The 13,860-nt window shown below is 39.6% G+C and overlaps 1 long non-coding RNA gene across 2 annotated transcripts in view; it reads left to right on the forward strand.

The window, feature by feature from the left end:
- LOC112961941 overlaps window positions 1-13,617 on the forward strand; it is a 115,396-nt gene extending 101,779 nt beyond the window's left edge. For both annotated transcript variants that reach the window (XR_003252167.1, XR_003252168.1), the window contains exons 11-17: window positions 203-293; window positions 1,262-1,444; window positions 2,603-2,757; window positions 5,365-5,982; window positions 9,545-9,729; window positions 11,564-11,728; window positions 12,469-13,617. This is a non-coding gene — a long non-coding RNA (uncharacterized LOC112961941). The remainder of the gene's footprint in view (window positions 1-202; window positions 294-1,261; window positions 1,445-2,602; window positions 2,758-5,364; window positions 5,983-9,544; window positions 9,730-11,563; window positions 11,729-12,468) is intronic.
- The last annotated feature ends 243 nt before the right edge of the window (window positions 13,618-13,860 follow it).

Consider the following 13,860-nt stretch of genomic DNA (forward strand, 5'->3'; position numbering starts at 1 on the left):
CTGTGGAAGGAAGTCGTTCAAGGGAAACAACAGCAAAGGAGGCCTTCGGCGGCCACCGGTTTACAAGAGAGTAGACAAGGCAGCGCTGCCCCCGTGTGTAGCGGGGCATTCAGGGAGAACCAGTAGCTTATGATAGTTCCCTGCATCCTCTTACCGAATGTCTAGTAAATTCTCAAATCAGTTTTTGTTTTTTATTTCCCAGAGTCCTCACTGAAGAAGGCCACATTACAGTCACTGCCTGCTTCTCCACTGGGATGCAATGACTCCCTTCCTATGTCCCTGCTGCAGTGAAGGTACCTATAGATAATGGGATGTTACCTGTCCATCTTCTCCCCCCCCTTTTTTTTAAGATGGCTACCACATTAACTTTTCCTCACTTTTAACTGCAGCTGAAAAGCACAAGCTTGCAACTACTAAATAGACTTGCTTAGATTGATAATATTGTATTATATAATATATGCATTTGTATTATTATTCATAATATATTACAACCTATAATAAACATACACAATATGTAATACAATATATAATGTAAAATATGTATTATATGTTATGAATACTGTATATTATATAATATACATTTATAATATATTAGATTAATTGTATAAAACTTAACTAATTTGAATCATGCTTCCTGCCCATCAGAGGAAGAAGTCAAATTCTTTAGCTGGATGCATTACTTAATACTACTTCTCACTTCATGCTGGATGCAGTCCCTATTGACTGTAATGCATCCATGCACAATCGATCACCGAGGGTAGACTGTTTCTAGTCGTTATATAGAAGTGCAGGGATCCAAGAGGACTTCCCTACTCAGGGAATAATGAAGATTGTTCCTTCTTAATGTCCATGGGTACACTGTGAACTCAGTTGTGGCACTGCCTGCCCTTCTCCCCACAGCTGCACAGAAGCCCTGGAGGTGTCTGGGCCGAGAGGCCTGTCCAAGGGCTGCTAAGGTGCACTGCTGCCCTGGTGCATGGGCAGCTTGGGGAGGGAGGGAGGGAGTCTCCACCATTCCTGCTGGGCACTGAAATTCTGCACAACATTTTAACTTGTGCATATCGCAACTTCACTTCTGCACAGCATTTAACTATTGAGGCATTTGCAACATCTTTTATCATTAATTATCTGAAAGTCATACCTAAATGATTTAGCCAGGGTTCAGATCTCATGGGGCAAAGCCTCTTACAGCAAGACCCAAACCTATTCCAATGAGCTAAATGGACAAGATAAGCAAAGGGTCTGTTACCCTTTTTTTCAGAAATGATGTCCTTTTATCCAGATGTCCCCAAAAGTCCATTTCCTGGGATGGAAACATAAACCAGGAAGACTCATGGGACACTTTGCACTCAGAGCTTCTTCTCCATTGTGTATCCTTCCATTTCTTTAATGACAAGAGAAGAAAACCCTCTCCAGGAAAAAAAGGTCCCTGCCTTACCCACAGGTAATTACTCTGATTATGGTATTCTTAGATAAGCAACTGTTTTAAATGGCAATACTGAACTATCATAAATAGGTCATATTTGAAGTGATATTTCATTGTGAGTTATTAAAATAGAAGATGTGGTTAACTTTGATTTTTAAAAACTTCTGTTTGTGTTAACTAAAATTTTATTGTTAACTATAAAACAAGGAATGACAAAAATTGCATTTCACTGTCTTATGGCTCCTCTGAGCTGTGCACTACATGACTACCATATTATTTCTGGCTATAATTACCCATTCCCCTAAAAGAAAAGAAATAATTCTAAAGGACTGTGAATCCCCAACATAACTGCTTACAATACTAGTGAAGAGGTTTATAGTCAATTTGCTACATACAGTTATGTCAGATTCCACAGTACATTTTTCTTTATACCTTTTAAAAATATAAATATAAAATGCATCTTCAAAAGGCTAAAGAAAAGCAAATCCTTCTACAATCTTCTAAAGATTGTAAGTGGCTATTTAATATATGAATATTTATTGAGTGTTCTGCTTAAGGCAGCAGTAGCTCTATAATTACAGACTTTAGCTCACAACACCTTGAAAATGTCAAATATAATTAGATGGTATATGTGTATTGTTTTAATTACAAAATGGAATAGGAATTTTCCTATTCCTAATTAGAATAATAAACCCGCTGACCTCAGCTTACGTATCTGGACTAATAAGTTTTTATGCTCTTGCTTCCTTAGTTGGCTAATGGAGAAAGATTCTTGTTTAGCCTGTAACTTAGACCTGGAAATGTAGAATCTGACCCATTTGGGTCAAACTCTCTTTGGCTCAGAGACTTTGAATCAGGACCATTAGCAAAGCTGCTGAAAAGTTTTGATTTGGGGTTTATGTATGTACAAAAAGGATTTTTTTTTCTTTTCCTCCTGTTTTTATAACTGTAAGTTGAGAGTCTTTCTTAAGCCACAGGACTGTGTTATTGATAGAATTTACATTGCAAAGATCTTGCTGCATTGAGCTAGGTATTGTCCAAGCATGAGAAAAGATAATCTGTATTCCCAAGGATGAAACAAGGATGAAAATCATCCTCAACAAGGATGGAAATACCTAGAGATCTTGTAAGGAGAACAATAAAAGGCGAAAAGCCTCCGTTTTTTACATATTGCAGGACAAAGCAAAAGAGCATCCATTAGCCCAGGAGTGATTTACCTCTCTGAAGCTATGGGATATGTAACAAATCTTCCTCGCGGCCAAGAGCCACAAGATGTATATCGCATACTGCAGATGGCTGAAAGAAGAGACAGCTCTGAGAGCAGTTCAGAGGTGGGAGATAAGGTTATCATCATGCCACTGCTGGACAGGCTGTACTCAGTCCTGGGGCCATTTTGGGACAGTGGCTTTGGCAGTTCATCTTCATGTACTTGTGAGGATTAAGATTATCCAAGAGCCACAGTGGCAGCACAGTTCATTGACAGTCATATGGTATAGCCTACACCTGGGCCATGCTGGGCCTGCTCAGGACTGCGAAATTTCCATATGATTAGTTTTCCATGGCTTTGAATGCATGAAAAGAGGAATCTGTAGACATGTAGCCCAGTAAATACAGTATTGCCATATCTAGTTAATAGGCCACAGACTTTGTACTGAGTTTGCAAGGCCTCAGGACTGAGGATTGTCAAACATGCTTTTTCTGAACTTGTCTTGATCTGCCAGGAGCATGGTTTTTATTTGATTTAGCTGTTAACCGCAATTTTTCTAATGATCAGGAAGCTATGCCTAATTTGTTTTACTTTCCCATATCTTTGTATGGTACAACTCTATGATTTTTATGTAGACAGTAGTAACAACTACTGATTCTGTGTGGAATGAGATATTTGTGACTCTAATGTAATGCAAGAATACAGGCCTGATATGACAGCAGAGGCCTTGCAAATGGAGACAAAGGATGCAGTGTGGAGCAGTACATGCATGAGATGATAAGGGATGGGGCATAAGCTGGCACTGGAGGCCCTAAGACTATAAACAACTCACCACTAGTCAGTTAAAGAAATTCAGACCTGCAGCTGCACAAAACTGATTTTAGGAGTAACAAAGAGTATAAACAAGAAGTATCCAACATATGTAAACCACACCACATATAGTAAATTGGAGTGTAATGTGAACGGGCAGACCAATAATGAAAGAGCAAGGCGTAAAAGCATGTTAGCAAACATAAAAATGAACCCAAGTAAACCCTAGAGTGACAAAGTGATCACCATCACCATCACACTGCTCCCAACAAAGGATCTGGGATGCTAATTTCTTGCTGTACTCCCCTACCAGCCATCAACGTTAGGACCTTGAGGGGCAGAGGAAAGGTGAGTGTAACACTAGAAAAAGGTATAGATACTAAAAAGTGCGTGTATAACAATTTTAGCTATTATTATTGTTGAGACTTCTTCCGTATAGTAATATTCTTTATTTTTTCTTTATTTTCCTGTGATAATTAGACCTGGACTAATAATAATTCTTTGATTAGACTGTCAAGATTTCAATTATACTAACAATAAATTCCTAGCTTTATATATTCCTTTTTTTGCCCAGAACAAGATTTGGGGTATAACAAGCTAAGCAGCTATCATTCTTCACTGTGTGCCATTAGGAGCAGCATTAATTGTCCTCTACTTCTTCAGATACTGATATTACTATTCTTATGACCTCAGGTCTGGCAGGGAGAGGTCAAACCACAGTGGAAAAATCCTGTTACTGGAGTGGATGGAAACCTAAATAGCACAAAGTTGTCCTTTGGACAGCTCAGAATCTGGGTCACTGACTTTTGCCTCTGACCTTCTGCCAGCCACACACCCCGTTGTTCTGAGTGAAACACTGAACCCCTGCTCTGGAGTTAAAATGTAGGACCTTTAACTTTACCATCCCACAGCGTCTCTGCAGAGCCCTACATTTCTAATTCAAGGTGCTCACTCCTCCTGGAGAATTTCCAAATAATCAAAGCTTCCCTAAAACTACATTCTCCCCGCAAGCAACATTTATAGGCAAGTCATTAGCAACCAAATACTGATGGTTTCCTAAATGACACCATGGAGATAGTGAGGCTCAAACCAGAAGAAAGGCAACAAATAAGCCCCCACAATTTCTTTATTATTTTGAAAGAATACACAATCTGGTACACATAAGCATTGCAAAACTCTATGAAAATCATAGCTTCTATAAATTCCCTTTCTCTAAAACTGTACACTGGTAGTTACACATCTGATACTTACATTTGCTAGTAATTAACTAAGCAAAGAATCCGTATTTATCTTCAAGTGAGTAACATAAAATCCATGGGCTCTGTGAGAGTGCAACCATGGAGTGTCGCATACTCAAGTAAAACATCTGAACCTCTGTTTTGCAAGATGCAGTTATGTGACCTCTGTTTTGCTACAATGCAGTACAGGCTTTATCTTTTATCAGTAAACTCATATCTGGATCCTGTGCTGTAAAACACTACTGTTGTATTGCACTGTGTTGGTGGTTACCAGCAGATGGTCTTTAAATATGGGCTACAAAAGTAATTATCCTGGGCTATATTTCACTCAGGCTAAATGAGGTGCCTCTTGTGCAATCACAGTTAAATACTGAAGTCACTGCTCAGTGCATAGGCCAGAATGACTTGAGTGGTTTTCCTGGAGACTGGCTGCAAATACAAAGACTGTGGAATTCGTTTGTTTTACCTGCCTGTATATGAAATAATAAGGTAGGCAGAGAAAGAGAGAAGCAGTATATATGTGTGTGGATGTAGCTTCCAGAGAAAGCCAAGACACAATCTACCAGATGCAGAATAAAGACAGCATGACTAGCCTGCCTGTTGAGAAGGGTTAATGGAAGTCTGATAGGCTATTTGGAGAACAGATTGTTTATATTTGGAAACAATTTTTTTCTTATTTTTAGACTTCGATGGGGAACCAGGGTGGCCAAGTACTGGAGGCCAGGAAACTGTTAGATCCTTAGGCTGTTCTGCAACCCTTCCACAGCAGGCAAGGAGTTCCTGAGCATGGGAGCTGCCTCCTGGTGTTTCTCCTGTCTTCTGGGAATCAGGGAATCTTTGTAAATAATTAAGCAAATAAACAGGACTGCCTCAAAGAGATAGCTAATGAATGCCATCACTTTATCCTCATGGAAACAATTTCAGCCAAGTGCTTGGGAGGACTGTCTATTTAATAATTACGTTGTGTTAGCACTGCAAGGCCATAGCATTGTGATAGAATCTATTAAAATGTATCATAAATGTCAGTCCTCATGCCAAGGAATTCATGGTCTAAAAGAAAAGGCACAACAGATGGATGAGACAAAAAAGAGGCCTGTGGTGGGTTGGAGGAGACAAGGTATTCCTATTCTTAGCCAACTACTAACAGCAATTACAGCTTTCAACCGCTGTAGCTGTTGTCCTGTTACACTCTGCTGTGTGCTTTACTAAAGACAGGAGGAGAGACTGGGAAGAGAACAAGTCTTTTATCCGGACAGAAATGAGGTCATTACTATGAGGTCTGAACACCTTTCAGGAATACGGTAAGCAGAAGAAATGGTACCTTTCATACACGACTCTTTTCTATTCCGCCCCTATGAAGTAATATTTGCATTGTGATTATGTGAACATGAATGTTGTATTACATACTTCTCTTGTGAAGATTAGTGGTGAAAAGTTGGCAGGGTTCCTGTTAACTTCAGCAGGGATTTGAGTTCATTCTTGGTTTGGAAAATATTGCTAAATACTTTGAAATATACAAAGACATGGGAATGATACAACCTAACGTAATCACAAACGTTTATGACATTTTGCTAAAAGATGTCTGTAGAAAAGTTAGAGACTGAACTGGAGTGGATTCCAGCAATTATTTTGTCTTGCTGTTATTTTCTTATATCTAAGTAATTATCCAGCCTGGTTATGAAACCTAATGCAAGTGACAGAGAGTTGAAGCATCTAAGTTCTGGGTGCTCTTCAGAGTCTCTGATTAATACAAGATACCAGATTTCTTTCATGCACTGCCATTTGCAAGAATGGGACTTGATTCCAAACTTGCTCTAATGGGACCAGAGTCAGTTCCTGGCAACGTATTTGAAGTAACTTTAAAATGAAAGATTTGATTACAGTATTTACATGCAAGAAATGTTTCTCTCTGATAAACAGTCATGTGCACTAACATACAGGTTACTGATGGATAGCAAAGGCTACAGGTGTCACGCATTTCAGACTGGTCCTATTCCCTTTTTCAAAATGGATATACATTTACTGGAGACAGACCCTGATTTTGCAAATTATTCCATGTGGGGTACACATGGACGCTTGTGCAAGATTGGGCTCCCTTCATGGCAGCAATATTATGCCTTTAAATAGAATTAATTAAAGATGAAAACAAATGTTCCTGCATCTTTTTATTGGACCCTTGGGAGCCAGCTATATTAAACAGATGGAATGTAGCAGGAAGGACAGGAGTATTTGTTTTGCTCTCCTCACTATTAGATCAAATCTGCCTGTTGCAGCAGTAGGGGGATTGTTTGCTTGCTGCTCTGAATTCATTGCTCAGAACTCCATTTGCAGCCATCTTCATGATGAGAAAAAAAAAAAAAGAAAAAAAAATCCAGTTCTGATTCTGTCCAAGCTTGCCCAAATGCTGCCATTTTCTCTTGCTTTCGACAATCTGTGGGCTCTTCTGCAGAGTCCTCACAGCCATACCAGTGCTGGACCCTGCCCTCGGTGAGACTGCTGTGATGAGCTGGGATTAAGACTCAAGTTTATTTGCATTGCAAACCGGGCTATCATGAGGACTTTTAAGAGACAGTACAGGATGGATGTAGAGTGGAGGATCTGCCATCTCCCCCTGCTTGTTTTAAAAGAATAGTCAGGTTTGTAAATATGTTTTTTTTGTTTTAAACTGAATTCTTAAACCCCTCATGCTTGAAAGAGAAGCCATACTCTGCAATTTGGCTCCATGTGAAGGGTTTTTTAACTTTTCTCTCTGAACTCCAGTTCCTGCTTCTTCTTGCACCTTTTCTGGATGCAGGTTTCATCTAGCCTGAGGCTGTAAGGAACTGCTCTTTCCTGTAAAGGATTTTTACCTCACCATTGTCTAAGTTTTGTGGAAACTAACTGCAGAGATATGATGTGATGGTCTTTCTTCTCCCAGATTTAACTCTATTGGGATTCCAAATTTGGAGTTCAAATTAAATCCAGGTGCCATATTAATCTACTATCATTGCCATTTTTGTAGAATTAAATTATCCCTAATTCCAGCATTGATTTTAGAGTTTAATTGAATTGTTCTGCTACTGCCAATTAGACTGTAGCTTTAGAAATACAACAGATACCTTAGTATAACTCCTCAAACCTCTTGATCTTTTGCCAGATCTTAATGGAAAACCTCTTACTATGTGTAAGACCAAAACAATGTAAATGATACGTAAGTGATGAAATTCCTATTTATTTCCAGAAATCTCAAACTCATGCTGAATGCTTGATAATCCTAAAAGTGCTTATTTGTTTTCATACCTGTGTATGAAGTAGTAATTACACAGAGAGCAATCAAGAAAATAAAAATGGTTTAACAAAAATATTTTAAGGCAGGAATAATCTAAAAATACTTTTAAGAGATTTCAATTTAATTAAGAACATGTACTTAAATATAAAGCAAACCCTTATGTAGAAATTTTACAACACATGAAAAAATACCATGAACACATTTCTTTTTGCTCTGACTTCAAATATAATTGATGATTATATTAATTATGATTACAATTAATTACAATTAATCTATTAATTGATGAGTAATTATAACTGATAACTAATTATAAACAATGCAGTTAGGGTTTGCACTGACTGTTGATTATGAGATTTCTGCTGTAAGGTTAGGGTGAATCAAGGAAAGTGACATTTCAAAAAGGTGGTTGTTTTCAGGTCAGAGCGTTACCAAATTTCAGCTAGAAATTTACTCAAAACCTATCTGCAGCAGACAAAACTGCTAATCCCTACAAAATTCAATTTATTCTACTCTCCCAAATCCACTGGTTTCCATGCATATGAAAAAACAAACATACCAACCCACCCTGTGGGTTCCAGCCCTTCTCCAGGGGCTTACTCCCATGCTCTTTTGCAATCTCACTATTTGCTAGTTTTCTCTCTCATGACAGCCCGAGGAGAGGTCCTCACTCCTCCCTTTTCATTCCCCTTTTCTGCTTAGCTTTTGCTAAAAGCTGGTAGTGTGTAGGTCGCACAGCTCTTCTGTGCACCTAGAGATGATGGGGAGGATGCAACATTGACGGCTTTGCCAATGAGTGGTGTTAGCTGCTTTGAATGAGTAGCAGCCTTCTCAGGCCCAAGACTGCCCCTTACTGTTTTGGGAGTGGTCTCTAATGCACTGGTATGAATAAAACTGACACCTGTCCTCTATGAGTCAGCCATGGCACAAGGTCAGCTTAATGAGCAGGCTGTTAGGTGTATTTCTCTTCTTCCCCCTCCCTCACACATAGCTGACTCTTTTGAGACAAAAAAGCAATGTATGTGGAAAGTATTACACTACTTCCACAGTCTCCTGCTGCAGTATGGGGATAATTTCAGCTTCTATAGTTTTTTTTCCTAAGACTAATTTAAGCATAACAGAAAAAATACATATAGAAAACTGTGACTACCTTGTGCCTCCAGGAAACAGTGGTGTAGTTTAGCTCTTACACTGGCATGCTAACATCCTGTTCTTAGGAAGACTTAACCCTACAGCCTATTCTCCCCACACTCTTCTTCTAATCACTGAACTCCCCTTGGACAGTCATGTGTCTTGCACTCATGCCTGTACATGACTTGCAGGTAACTAAGTGCATAATTTAAATGTAGTGGGTCATGTGTGGCTGAATAGCTGAAAAAAAATCCAGATGTGTCTGAGAAGTGGCACTCAGCTACCTAGTGATGTGTACAAACATTTGACATTTCAAACCTAGCTCTGTCAGAATATATTAGAAACAAATGGAAATAGAGTGTCTGGTGCTGAGACACAGTGAACACTCTCTACATTGCATTTCTTTCAATGGCAGCTGATGACCTGCTAGAGTCCTGCAACAGTAACAGATCTTTGCTTTCTGCTAGGACCACTGTCATGAGGATTTCAGCTCATCTGTGGACCAACAAAAGTAAGCGGTAAAACCAATACTGAAAGGCATGTTCCCAAACAGTCTGGGCTTGATTAATTCCCATTTGTGCCTTGGAAAGCCCAGGAAGAGAGCTACCTGTATCTGTATGCATGCACCATACACAGGAGTCTAGAGGACAAGGTGAGGAACAAATTTAAATGTGCAGTGGGTGTTCTCTCTGAAATGTATCCTATGTTAGTCCCTGAAAGTTAAGCAACCAACAGATGAAAACTGTGCCACAGGAACAAAACATTCAGAGGCCAGATCTCTACTTAGAGAATAAGCGTATCAAGTGATTCTGACAACACTTGGGCTTTTGCATTCCCACATCCTGGGCAGAAGGTGAAGCATTAGTGCTGCTGAAGTCAAAGGCAAGATTCATAGTGATGTCTGTAAAACCAGGATTTAAACCAAGAGTTTCTGAAGTGGGAGCATGTGGGTGAAGAAGAAAAACACTCATGGATCTTTAATGAGACAGTTGTTTTCCTTCACCAAGAAGAAATGTATCTGTCTGTCCTGCCTCTGCAAGTGTGCCTATTCTCCCAGGAACAGAAAGTACATAAACCTGGGAGTTTTCCAGAACATATTTAAAATGTGAGACATCATGCAAATTTCATCTGTAAGTGAATATATTCATGATATACTCTGAATATGCTGAAGAGAAACAGTCAGGTAACAAACAGCAGAACTTCTTCCAGGAATAGCCAATTTCTCTCTCTCAGAGGCTTGTAGACTTTTTACCATGAAAATGAATTTCCACTAGACCAGAGGGAGTTTGAATTTCCATGGCAAGTTTTGTCTTTCTCAGCTATGAAAATAAAGCTCAGATTATCCACACAGTCTGCAAGATCCTAAAAGCCACAAGCATAATTAGAAATAAGATAGGTTAGACTGCCTGGTAGTGCTGATTACTACACAAATCAGGTGAGCAGTGTGACACAAAAGGCAAGCTAGAACTATTCAGCTCTCAGGAGTGTGCTCTGAATATTTTAAAATAACCTCTAACACGTACTTTTGATACCTAAGATAAATCATCAAGGTTTTACTTTATGAATCATGAAATTGAAAACATGTTATTAGAAATGTGTTATGATGTATTTCGTAATGCTCATTTGTTTGCCTCTGATTGTTTTTGGTTTATGACCCATAAGTATTTTTCAGAAGCTCCATTTCTTCTTTTCATTTTTAATTTCCTTTTTATTTCTACGTCTTCTAAAGCTCTTTACTTTTCCTGTGTAAATGAGGAATAGCTCTAGTGAAAACAGTAATCTTAAGAAGGGCATATTGGTTTTATGCTGTAACTTTGTTATTTAAATCTGTTAGTTTGAATTATTCTTAATTTAGACTGAAATCAAATTCAGGCCCAGAGTATTTCCGTTAAAGTTGACCATCAGTTGGCATGCATGCAGTCCACGTAATTGTATTTCATCCACTCCTGGAAGTTCCTGCCACCAAACATATTTACTAATAAGAGTAGTCTCACTTATAATGTATTCGTAAGGATCGTAATAGTGGAAAAACTCAGTGTCAGGGCTATAAGTATTTGTGTGCTGCTAATTCAAAAGATCAGGTCATTCTAAAGCAGAGAATCTGTCTTTACTAATTCTGTATGCCTAAAATATATCAGTTGCAACTGACTTTTTTTCTTTCCTTAACTGTATAATAACTTTCATTTGTATAACACACACACATAAGTTCATGAAATTAAAAGCTTTAAAATAATGTGCTGTTATATAAATTCAGAGAGCCTTAGTTAAGTTGGCTAAGTTTGGTTTCTAAGCAATTGGCTTTTGTTGGATCTTAGTAGGAACCTACCTCTTGCTTACAAAAGAAATCCCTACAACAGAGTAATGCCAGTCAACCACACAGGGCGACCCCTCCATCCATTACACTTGGGAATTTCTAATGCCAATAAAATTAACTTTGATTAAAAACCTCTTTATGAGGTACAACTCAATCTCTGGTTCTCCTTCAGCCAATCACAGTGGAAGAATCTAAGCCATCATTTCCTTCTTCTGATGCTGCTGAAGTGCTGGTATCCTCCTGTGCTACTAAGCTCTAAGAAAACATTCTCATTAGTCCAGTCAGAATTAGCGCGCATGTGGGTGTATGCAAGGTGGATGTACACAAGAAACACAAGGTAAGTGTTTCTCTCCAGATACCATCTGAATTGCTGTCACCCTTTCACCCCATTGACCTGTATCCTCACTTAGAATGCGGGAAATGGGTTCAAATCCTGCTGCTGTCTAATGGGAGAGGACTGATAGCTCACCAAAGACTTTCCTCATCAATGTATGGTGTCAGGTGTATTGCACTCAGTTTTTCCTCTTGATGTTGTTTTAACTTGTATAGAATACCTAAATGTACAGTAGCCCAAGGGGGGCATAACTCCACAGTTCAATAAATTAGGGCTTGCTCCTGGGGGAGAAGGGCTTAGATTCTGGACTCTGCTCATGTGAATGAATAATATAGAAGTCCTAAAAGTTCACTGGGAGACCTTAGGACTGTGACTCCCTCTCAGTGCAGCTGGGTGCTGAAGAGGCTCTGCAGTGCTGATCTCCACCTCTTTTTAGATCTAGCTGTAAATGGTTTACCAAAGATCTCAAAGAGACCACATCAGAGTGGAGAACTTGCATGCTTCATGTGCAAACAGCACACAAAGCTCAGTCTAATTTCTTCATCACTTGTAGAATCATTTGTCTTATTCCTTATAACAGCTACAGGGAGCTTCTAGGGGAACTATAAGTATGGAATTAATATTACATAAGACAACTCTTGAAGAGCAGGCACACATTTTGTGCTGCTGCTCTGTAATTCACTCATCTTGCTGCAGGCCAAATCACAGCCCACGGAACAGCCCCGTTCTCTTGTGTCTTGCAGGATCTCTACAGCAGCCCCCTGCGTGAGAAATTCACCCAAGCTGAGCAAGGCCCAGTGAACTCTTTCCTGTTTGGATTCTGAAAGCATGAAAGATGGCCCAGAAAGTGAGGAAGGCTCATGAGACCCTAGCTTTTTTAAGGGCTTCTCCAAGCTTGATCTCTCCCTCCTGTACAAAGCTAACGTAAGTTATATGGCATAGCAAGATCCTTCCATCAAAGGGCTTTTCTTAAGTGGGCCTAGTTACATGGATAGGATATATGCCTGGTACCTCCATAGAAACAACCTCTGCAAAGCTTTCCACTAGGTACTATTTATTTTGAGCTAGTGCCTAACCATGTCCTGGTAACTACTGAGAGCTCAGGGGACAGAAAGACCCCACTGTTACCTAAAATCCCATCTTGACATGACCCCTTCTGCATCCCAGAGAACCACCAAAGTGCTTCAAACAGACCTGAAAGATAAGACTTTTTCCTTATAATTTCCCCATTTTCATATTTTTCATATTTTTATATTTTATACATTTTAAATATTGTAGATAATTGTATATTCTTATTTAGCCTGCCAGTCATAATTAACTCTTATATCATATTTTACCATTAAAGCTCTTCACAATATTTTCACACTATGTCTCTGAGATAAGTTATATAGTGCTTCAAAGTGCCTCAGTTACTTCCCTGAGTGGGGTCATCTGAAACACTTTGCCCATCCATAAAAGGTAGTTACCTCACACTGCTGTGTCATTAGACAGGAAACTGGTGTGATGTGAATTTGAAGCTTGAACTGTGTCTCATGACCTCACGATCTGCTAGAAGTATGTAAACGGCTGGGCTTCCCAAGGAGGCTGAATGCCTCCAAGTGACACACCGAGCAGCGGGCGTCTCTGCAACTCCACCTGCTACCATCTGAGCAGCCATAGTAGGTTTTGCTATTTAAGACCTGCTGAGAACCTCATTCCGTTTTCAAAACAGACATTTTTAGCTCTATTGGAGGAAGCACATAATCCAGGGGTCAATTAAAATGTACCACTGATTACCATTTTGGAAGCATTTCTGTTTTGCTAAGCATTCCCTTACGAATGTGATTTATATTCTACCAAAAAATGTAATTTGCCCAAAGCCTGTCGTGAAACATGCCTTCCCCTTGAGAGGATACTGTGTACGTTGCATGATTTAGTTCATTTTCCGAGTAACTCTCAGAAATAATTCCCACCTGAAAAGACGGCAAAGGAGAGGTGAATTTATGCCGGCTGCTAATAGCACTGGTGGGCTTCGACACTGCTTTCGGGAAATGGCAGAGCAGCGCCTAGGGATGTTGCATCAGACGCTGCCGGAGCGCGCCCGCTCTCCGCGCGGCAGCGGCGCTTGCCGGGGCGCGGCGCCCCCGCGCCCGGCC

Source organism: Apteryx rowi, unplaced genomic scaffold (genome assembly GCF_003343035.1).
Source record: "Apteryx rowi isolate R43461 unplaced genomic scaffold, aptRow1 scaffold_14, whole genome shotgun sequence".
Taxonomy (NCBI): domain Eukaryota; kingdom Metazoa; phylum Chordata; class Aves; order Apterygiformes; family Apterygidae; genus Apteryx; species Apteryx rowi.